General features: G+C 49.5%; 1 long non-coding RNA gene across 1 annotated transcript; it reads right to left on the bottom strand.

Moving 5' to 3' along the window:
* Nucleotides 1-8,506: 8,506 nt before the first annotated feature.
* Nucleotides 8,507-9,790, bottom strand: LOC138991696 (uncharacterized). Its single transcript, XR_011467564.1, has 2 exons — nucleotides 9,599-9,790; nucleotides 8,507-9,187 (listed from the first exon to the last, which is right to left on the bottom strand). It is a non-coding gene; the product is annotated as an uncharacterized lncRNA (long non-coding RNA).
* Between the last annotated feature and the right edge of the window lie 532 nt (nucleotides 9,791-10,322).

The following is a 10,322-nucleotide window of genomic DNA, read 5'->3' as shown; positions in this document are numbered from 1 at the left end:
GGAGCCTGGTCGCAAAGAGTTGGACACGACTGAGTGACTTCACTTCAACTGAGGCTGGAGTGCCTGGTGCTAGAAGAGTAGCAGGCCCAGGATTAAAGCCCAGATGGACTGATCCCTGGGCCCCTGCACTTGAACACCGCAGTGCTGCCAGGTGGGATAAGCCTGGTCTTGCGTGGATGTGGAGGAGAAAAGGATCTGGAAGTCAAAGCGGGCCACGGGCCAAATACAGATGTCACTTTAGTGGGAATGCATGGGATTTTTTGGCGTGAGAAAGACCCTAGTTCAAATCCAAGGGCTTTCACGTCTCCTCTGCAGGACCCTGGGCCAGGAAGTCATTTAACATTTCGGTGCCTCAAGTCTCCCCACGGGTGAACACCGAGCTGTTCTGAGATGGCAAATGAAAACACCCAGCACAGGACCTGGAAAGCGGCGGCGGCGTCGAGGGTGTTCAGTGAGGGCTAATTCTGCTAATTCCACCGCCCCGTCTAGCCCACGAGTCTCCGGAAAGAACCCTGAGGGGCCCCTTAGGACCGCCGGCAGCCTGGGGCGCACCCCCCCCACACACACACACAGGGCCGATGTGGATTAGTTTTGAAAGAACGTCCTTACAAGAGACTGTTCTTGCCCAGCCAAGACGTGAGCTCTCTTTAATCTACACGCCTGACCACACGGCTGGACTCGGCCAAGCCCTCTTCGCGTCCACACAGCGGGGGCTGACCGGAGCCCCTCAGCCTAGCCCCAGCGCGGGAGGCCCGCGAGAGCGGCGTGCGCATGCGTCAGGCCCAACCATCGCCTCAGGTGCTGCCTCACGGCTGCTGGGGGGCGGGGACGGTAAGCGGCTCCCCGAGGGAGCCGGAGCCCAGCCAGAGCTTTCCCACCACCTTGGGGCAGGTGGGCGAGCACGTGGGGCGGGGGCGCCAAGGTCACTGTGGCTTAGGCATGGGTTTGTTTTTTTTTAATTATTTACCTTCTCGTTTTATTTCTTTTCGGCCGCACTGAGTCTTCGTTGCTCTGCGGCCTTTGTCTCGTTACTGCGAGTGGGGCCCGCGCTCTAGTCGCGCTGCACCGAGGCCCGTGCCTCCCCTGGTTGTGGGGCGGGATCTCTGTGATTGCAGCTCGCGGGACTCAGCTGCCCCGGACACGTGGGAGCTCCGGACCAGGAATCGAACCTCTGTCCCCTGCATCGGCAGGCTTCCTCGCAACCACTGGACCTGGGCATGGGACTTAATCTTTGAGGGCCACAGTTTTCTCCTCAGAAAAGGGGGCTTGATAACAGAAATGCAGTTGAAACTCCATGTAGGTGATGCCTCATGGGCATATCATGGCCACTCATTGAATGGTAGCTATTAGCAGTAGTGGGTCTATCCTTTCAAATATGCAATAAATAGGAGGAGTGGCTCTAGCCATTAATAAGAGTTTAATGCTGTGATATCTTGAGCTACTGCAAATCCAGTATATAATATCTGATAAACAGTAAGTTATATCAGTAAATTTCCAAATCCAGCAATAATATTGAATAAAATATCCATAACTAAGAATTGGTGTATTCATTCAAATAATATCTAATAAATAAGTAGGGGTAATAATTATATCCACTAAAATAATTTTAATACCATTATCATGGGCTATTGTGAATCCAGTAGCCAGTAAATAATACCCACTGAAATAAAGAGTAGCAATGATATTCATTAAAGCAATTTTTAGAGTTTATTTTATTTTTGGCTGTGCTAGCCTAGGGCTTCGGAGAAGGCAATGGCACCCCACTCCAGTACTCTTGCCTGGAAAATCCCATGGATGGAGGAGCCTGGTAGGCTGCAGTCCATGGGGTCGCTAAGAGTCGGATACGACTGAGCGACTTCACTTTCACTTTCATGCATTGGAGAAGGCAATGGCAACCCACTCCAGTGTTCTTGCCTGGAGAATCCCAGGGACAGCGGAGCCTGGTGGGCTGCTGTCTATGGGGACGCATAGAGTCGGACACGACTGAAGCGACTTAGCAGCAGCAGCAGCCGCCTAGGGCTTTGTTGCTTTTCTCCAGCTGCAGAGAGCGGGGACTGCTTTCTAGTGGCAGGGCGCTGGCTTCTCAGTGTGTGACTTCTCTCCTTGTGGAGCCTGGGCTCGCGCACAGGCTCAGCAGTTGTGGCGCGCGGGCTTAGTTGCTCCAAGGCGTATGGGATTTTCCTGGGCCAGCGATCGAACCTGTACCTCTTGCATTGGCAGGTGGATTCTTTACCACTGAGCCACCAGGGAAGCCCCTCATTAAAATAATTTTAACACCGTGATTATCGTGGGCTACTGTGAATCCGAAATGAGAGTTGTGATCAAAGACCTCCTGTGAGAAGGGTGGAGTCGGGGAGGGTCTCAGCCTGGCAGGCCGCTATTGATGGGAACACGATAATTGAAATGAAAAGCAGGCCCTTGTGCCCTGGTCGGCTGGGGATCAGCCATCTCCCCCCTGTGACTGGCTCCCCTTCCCGACTTGAGGAGAAAGGAGATCCTCTCCCCACGTTAGTGGCATCCGCGCTGCCACAAACACCCCAATACCCAATCCAGAGGTGGGTCCGGCCTCACACGGCGGACGATGGGAAACGACCAGCAGAGGGCGCCCCAAACCCGCAGGGCCGACGGCTCTGCTCTTGCGGGTTGCCCAGGGAGGCGTGGGGGGAGGGGAGGTTCTGGGTTTTGGCCTCGAGCTGGGTGTGGCAGGTCTTCTACAGAAGGACCTCCGGACTGTGGACGAGGCTAAGGTGACTCGCTGGTGACGATGAAGAAGCAGGAAGGCAGGGGCGTTCTGCATCCTCTCTGGCCCCGATCAGAGCTACCCAAGACCTTGGGGGTGGTGGGAGGAGGGTCTGGTCTTTCCTCTGTGTCGGGGAGCTGTGTCTATTTAGACAAGAAGCTCTTGGGTGCACCCTCCCAGCTCAGCTGCCCTCCAAGAACACTCTTCCACCTATTTCTCAAGGAGGCAACTCTGCAGGGTGGCTTTCCCAGTGTGAGCAGGTTTGAATTAGGGGCTGCGGGCTGGACAGAATATCCTGCATTCTTTGTTCCTGAATGAGGTTGGGCAGCGCCCTCCCCACCACCTCCCTGCCTCACTCCCACCCCGCCCTGATCAGTCCACCCAAGCAGACAGCAGCCATCCTTAGCACAAGTCAGTCATGAGACGCTGGCCTTGCTTCCTCGGAAAGAGTCCTGGAATCTGAGAGTAGGGTCGCTGAGCGGGGATCCCACCCAGGTGACCACCACAAGGGCTTAAGCTGTCTGTATATCAGTTTCCTTGTCTGTAAAAATGACAGAGATAATCCTAATGGACCTGCCATAGGGGTGTGCTGGGAGGATGGGTGGGCAATCCCTGGCTCAAGCATGGGCTACAAAAGGGCTGCACGTGCCCGCTGCCGCTGTCATCTCCCTCCTGAACAATTCAGGCCACCTTTCTACCCCACACTCTCCAGAGTACCTAATCCACCTCATCTCCTCCCTACATGGACCCCACTGTCGGCTCCTGTCCCCCAAACAATCTCCCCCTGCCAGACTCCCAACCTAGTCTTGAACCCTCCCACCCACCACCTACCCTGTGGCCAAACTGACTTTCCTAAAATGCAAATCTAGTCATGTTGCTCCCTGCTCAGTATCCACCAAAGGCTCCGCATTAAATTTGGGATTAAGTTTCAACTCGTTGACATGATTTATGAGGCCTTTGGTCATCTGGCCAATGCCTGGGCTCCAGCCTCATCCCTGTAAGGAAGGGACAGCCAGGGTCCATCCCTGGGGGTCCAAGGCAGGTTGGAAATTTGACACTTGATAGTTCTTAAATATTTGCACACTTTCCCAAAAGGAAACTGCATTTTTAATGAATATTAAAGGCCTTCCCTCTCTCTCCTGGTGAACCCAGCGGCTTTAGATGCCATCCTCTGAAGTTACCTGCCAGCTGACCTGGAGGTGTCTCATTTGACATTTCCTGCCCTCATTGGTGGATCATTCACCCTCCTTAAAGGCTGACTGTACCTCAGGTGGATTTAGTCTCAAAGTCTTGTTTGCCATAAGGAGCCTCTGCCTTGCCTCTCCAAATTGGGGCAGTGATCAGTCCTTACCTAGGTCATATGAGAACACAGAAGGGTCAAACCAGGCAGAGGTCCTTTCGAAACCTCCACCTGAGGGCACTGTTTGGAGAGGATGGTACGAGATTCTGATCCCCCATCCTGACTCATTCCCACATCTCTGACTCATTCCTGAGGTCTGCATGCTCCATGGTGGGTGCCCCAGGCAGGCTGGTCCCTCCACTCAGCCTGGATGACACCATCACAAAACCAGTTCCCCGTCTGTCTCCTCCTGACTCAGGGGCTCGCAAACATTCAGACACGATGCTTCTTTTGTAAAACTTTTTATTTTGTAATGTGCCTCTATTTCCTGAAGTTGAATTCACAGGTATGTAATTCACCTGTACCTGTGATTTCCAAAACAGCAATACAATGCCCCCATTATAATACAAAGGAGGAGAATTAAAAGGAAGGTAACTTGTCATAAAATCACATGAAGAGAATCAGAATCTTGTCCTATACCAGGATCACCAGGAAGGCAACAGCCACAAATGCAGACAGTCACAGGTGTGCCCTGTGGGTGAGGCCATTGGTGACGCGGTTTTCCGAAATGGTGACCAGCTCTTGGTTACCGTCCAAATGAAACAAAGAACAGCCTTCCCTCGACTGACACAGTGGTTGCACTCCTGGAAAATTCAGTGACTATTAAAATGGGACAGGAAAAGAAAATTTGCATTTACATGTTAGGTGAAGTTAGATTCTAGATGCAGATAATTTCAAGCCAGGTTTTTGCCTACATGAATGCCTGATGAGCCTTTGGACTGTCATGGGGTGCGTGGGCTCATCTCTGTCGTGGAGGCTACAGGACATTGCAGGACATCTAGCCTCCCCACCCCCTGCTGCCACCAAGTGCCAGTGGCTCCCCACGCACGTCCAGCAGGGGCAGGGGCACGTCTGCCCCAGGAGCACGACGGGCTAGTGGGCGAAGCCATCCCTCCCAGCTCTTGGCTTATGTTGTTTTTCCTCCTTCTCATGGAGGGAGCATCTACTCTTCCTCCAGGAAACTCACCTTGATGCCACCAGGCTGCGGCAGTACCCTTTCCTGCCCTAAGGCACCACCCATCAGACTTCAAGAACCTTGATAACTCCCACAGCCAGCCCATTCGCCCAGCCATGGCAACAGCTCCCTGGATATTCTGTATCTTTTTAAATTTAATTTTTATTTTATAAAATATATATATATATAAAATATATATAACATGCATATATCTGTTCTTTTTCAGATTCTTTTCCCTTATAAGTTATTAGAGAATATTGAGTAGAGTTCCCTGTGCTGTACAGTAAGGCCTTGTTCATTATCTATTTTGTTTGCAATAGTGTGTGTAGGTTAATCTCAAACTCCTGATTTATGCCCCGGCCACATGTCCCCTTTGGTAACTGTAGTTTGTTTTTGAAGTCTGTGAGTCTGTATCTGTTTTTTTGGATGAATGCATTTGTATCATTTTTTCCTTTAGATTCCACATATAAGTGATACCATACGATATTTGTCTTTCTCTGTCTGACCTCACTGCACTTAGTGTGGTAATCTCTAAGTCCATCCACGTTGCTGCAGATGGCACTGCTTCATTCTTTATTATGGCTGAGTAGTATTCCATTGTACATGTGTGCCACATCTTTATCCATTCCTCTGTTGATGGATATCAAGGTTGTTTCCATGGTTATTGTGAACAGTGCTGCTCTGAACATAAGGGTAAGGTTTTCTCTGAATATATACCCAGGAGTAGGATTGCAAGATCATATGGTAGTTCTATTTTTAGCTTTCAAAGGAACCTCCATACTGTTCTCCTCGATGGTTGTACCAATTTACATTCCCACCACAGTGTAGGAGGGTTTCCTTTTCTCCACACCCTCTCCAGTATTTACTATTTGTAGATATTTTGATAATGTACATTCTGACCTAGGTAAGGTGATGCCTCATTGTAGTTTTGATTTGCATTCCTCTAGTAATGAGTGATGTTGAGCATCTTTTCCTGTGCTTTTTGACCGTCTGTGTGTCTCCTTTGGAGAAATGTCTGTTCAGATCTTCTGCCCATAATTTGATTGGGTTGTTTGTTTTTTTGATCTTGAGCTGCCTGAGCGCTTGTGTATTTTGGAGGTTAATCCCTGTTGGTTCTTTTGTCTGCGAATATTTTCTCCCATTCTATAGGATGTCTTTTCGTTTTATTATGGTTACCTTTGCTGTGCAAATACTTTTAAGTTTAACTAGGTCCCATTTGTTTATTTTCGTTTTTATTTTTATTACTGTAGGAGGTGGATCCAAACAGTACTATGCTGTTTTGATGACTAGCTTTGTAGTATAGTCTGAAGTTAGGGAGCCTGATTCCTCCAGCTCCATTTTTCTTTCTCAGGATTTGGTTTGGCTATTCTGGGTCTTTTGTGTTTCCATCGATGCAATGGACATGAACTTGGGCAGACTTCTGGAGATGATGAGGGACAGAGAGGTCTGACGTGCTGCAGTCCATAGGATTGCAAAGAGTTGGACACGTCTGAGCGACTGAACAACAAGAACAAATGTAAAAACTGTGTTTGTTCTAATTCTGTGGAAAATGCGCTTGGCAGTTTGATAGGGATTGCACTGAGTCTGTGGATTGCTTTGGGCGTCTGCATCTCTCTTGTTTTTTCCATACTCTGTGCCTTTGCACATGTGGCCCCCTTTGCCTGGGGAAACCCTTGCCTAACCCTTCCTTTCATGCCTGGCACATCCATGTTCTTCCTTCAAACCTTAACTTTGACCACCCTGCAGTGTCCTGGACCCCACCCACTCCTGCATGGCGGCCCTGTGACTGACCAGTGGGTGCCTGCTCTGTCCAGCTCGGCTGGCTGCTCCCACAGGGCTCCTGTGCCCACAGAGAGGTTGCTGTCCTTCTCATTGCCGTGGAGGCAGAAAGCAATTCAAGGTCAGCTCCAGTACCAAGGACCCATGGCAGGCATGGATGACATAGGCCCCCAGCTGGCAGGCACACAGGCCGGCTGGCCACCAGCTCCTGGTGAGTGACTTGCTGTATGAAGGTATGCCAAAACCCCATGTGCTTCTGGAAAGTTCCTGGGAGTTTGTTGTACTGACTTTTTGTGCTGTACACAGATCTTTTTTGGTTACTCCTCATCAAAGCACTTTAAAATGAGGTGTATAGCTCTTTATATGGGATCTCTTGTTCCCTCATAATTTTTAATCTTTGCTTTTAATTTTTTTAAGTGAAAGCTTAATTTATATACTATAAAATGAACAACTCTTAAGGGTACAGCTCCATGACTTTTTACACATATTCACTCTGAGAAACTACCCTTGAGATCAACACGTAGAACTCTACCCGAAGCCCCCCAGCCCCCCTCCAAGTCACCACCCTCCAAGGTAACTGCTGTTCTTGCCTTTCCCGCTGCAGGTCATTTCTGCCTGTTCTTGAACTTCAGGTAAATGGAATTACACCCGGTGTCTTATGTGTGTCCGGCTTGGCTTTCACTCAACAGTCATACTGTTTGTGAGACTCACGCATTTTGATGGGTCACTAGTTTGTATTCCTGAGTATGTTTTATTGTATTAATGCGCTACAGTTGATTTTTTCCTACTCTGCTCTTAACAGAAGTTTAAGTTGTAATTTGGGGCAGTTATGAAGAGTGGTGCTGGGGTACTTCGGGGGCGGGACCCCGTTTAACCCACTACCCATACCAATTGCGTGGAGGGGAGGGGAGTGCCCTCCCACCCTCGTCATCCACGCCCCCACAGCCCTCCCCCGAGTTCCTTCCCGAAACAGTCTCTGTGTGTGTAGGAATATAGATATATCTGTATGTGTGTGTGTCATTGCGACACAAATAGTCACATTCTCTACACACGTCTTCATCTAGCCTTTCTTACGCAGTGCATCTTAATGATGGTCTCATAACTACAGCTGCCTCATTCTTTTAAACAGCTATTTGAACCCCACTGTATGGATGTACCAGTTTTTATTTAACTGTTGCCCTCTTGATGGATATTCAGGTTGTCTCCTACCATTTGCTAGTTCCACCAGTGCCATAAAAACCACCTCAGTGATGTTTCTAAGCGGTTATATGCACCTATCTGTGTGGAAAACTGTGTCTCTCTTGCTTTCGAAAAGATGATACAAGGGGATTAAAAACTAGCTTTAATTTTTAAAAATCTTCCCTTATCCCCACCACACCCACCACTCTGCATATTCCCTTCCAGCCTGATCCTCAGTCAAGCATTTTGCCAAGTTGTAGACACATCTTTATTCCCTCCCATAAAACACAGCGTGCACTGTCCGAGTTTTCCATGTCGCTGTACAGCCCTCCATGTTACAGCGCTGTGGTTCTGCAGCAGTGTCCTCGGGCAAACGGGTCATGATGTACGAAGCCATTACCCTCTATGGACTGTTCAGGTTTATTTTCTCTTCTAGATAATATTGCAGAGAACATTTTCTTTCCAGTAGCTTTTTAATAATAATAAAAAGAGGGATAATTTCCTTAGAATGGATTTCCCAGCATAGTATCATTCAGTCAAAGGCTAGGAACAGTTTCACGGCACAAACTGCAAGTTGCCAAACTGCTTCCCAAGGAGACAGTCCTCTAGACGCCGACTCGGGTGGCAGCCGGGTCTGCCCGCCTCACCAGCCCTGAGCCAGCGTTGAGCCTTAGCCACTCTCGATCAAAAGAGCGTGTTGTGGAGCCTCAGAGTTGCTCTGATCTGGCTGCCCTTGATCTTTCTGTGCTGCTGTGGATTCTTTGAACCCTGTCTTGGCAGTTGGGCCTGGGTCTGACCACTTCACCTCTCTGATCAGATTTCCTCTCCTGGAAAGCGTAGGGTGACCAAACTGTCCCAGTTTTTCCGGGATGTGAGACTTTCAGTGCTGGAGTCAGGCATGTCCCAGGCAAACCCAGACAGGCTGGGTGGTGGTCGGATCTTGCCAGGGCCTTGCAGAGACTTGCTGTAGGTAGGAAACCAGTCGACTGAACGCACGGGCCCCGCGGGTCCCCAGAGCTGACGGGCGCACACTGAGTGGCACCGTGTGTGACTCACGGACGGCTCAGATCCTGTGTGCCCAGGAGCTCTGCTTTTCCTGGTCCCCATACTCCCAGGACTGGGCGTTTTTAAAAAACTGGAAATAGAATAAAGTGGTGCTTTCATTGTTTCTGTGACAGATACTTTGCTGCGGCTGAGACACCCACAAGTCATCCGAGCTTGAGACAGTCTCTGGGGAGCCCCCAGCCTCCCCTACATGGCCCAGTGTCCCCCACCTTCTTGGGCCTGCTCCCCATCTCTCACTCTAGACACCTGGCCTCTCTCATGGTCCTTTGCTCCCTGTCATTTGTGAAGCCAGTGGGTAGGAACCCCCAGACCCGCCTCAGCCCCCAGGAGTCCCCTCAACCCCCTCCCCCAAGTGTGCAGGGGTTGGGGGTGGGAGTGGGGATTCCAGCTGCTCCTGAGGTTAACCATTTTCCATACATTTGTTTCCTGTTTGAATTTCCTCCTCGGCCTTTGTGGGTTTATGGCTTTGGGATTTGCATACCTTTTCCTGCTGGAAACTGGGTTTCTCTTGTCTTGCTGGTAGCTTTTTTCTTGGTATATTTTTGTTCTTTTTTTTCTTCTTATCATCCTGTGAAAGATGGATCTGAATTTTTCTGTTTCTTTATGAAAAAAAAAATAGAGAAAATTGCTATGTTGCTCTGTTCCTCTTGAAGTCTGTGTTTGCGTGCATGCACGCTCAGATGTGGGTAAGAAGCCGCCTGCTGAAGCTCACCTTGTGCGCTGTTGTGCTGCCTGCTGGGGAGAAGGTGGGGGTGGATGCCAGAAAAGGGTGTGAATCAGGAAGCATTTCCCCAGACTCTTGGGTGTAGTTTTGCATGGGTCCCACCCCTGCCCCTCACCTAGTGGGCACTCAGCATTCACTGAATGCATGAGTCTTACCTGATTTCTCTTGATCCTTGTAAAGAAATACTCCAGATGTGACTGAAGCTCCCGTCTTCAGGGAGCCCTTTTGTATCCAGGTTTCCTCTTCCCTCCCGCAGATGTATCTCCACTGTCTGTGGTTTCTCTTCCTATGCCTGTTTTCATACTGTTGGTGTTTATTTATGCTTGCAAAAACTAGAGCTAGCATTTTGCATATTTCCCGACTGTATGTAAATGGTGTGATGCCCTCCGCTTCACTCTGCAGCTAGTGGGTGCTGACTACTTTTCATTTCATATAGGATTTCATTGGGTGGGTGTCCCACAATTAATGAGCCATTTTTTTG

The sequence above is a fragment of the Bos mutus genome, chromosome 18 (assembly GCF_027580195.1).
Source record: "Bos mutus isolate GX-2022 chromosome 18, NWIPB_WYAK_1.1, whole genome shotgun sequence".
NCBI classification, from domain to species: Eukaryota; Metazoa; Chordata; class Mammalia; order Artiodactyla; family Bovidae; genus Bos; species Bos mutus.
This window is presented reverse-complemented; position numbering and strand designations above follow the sequence as displayed.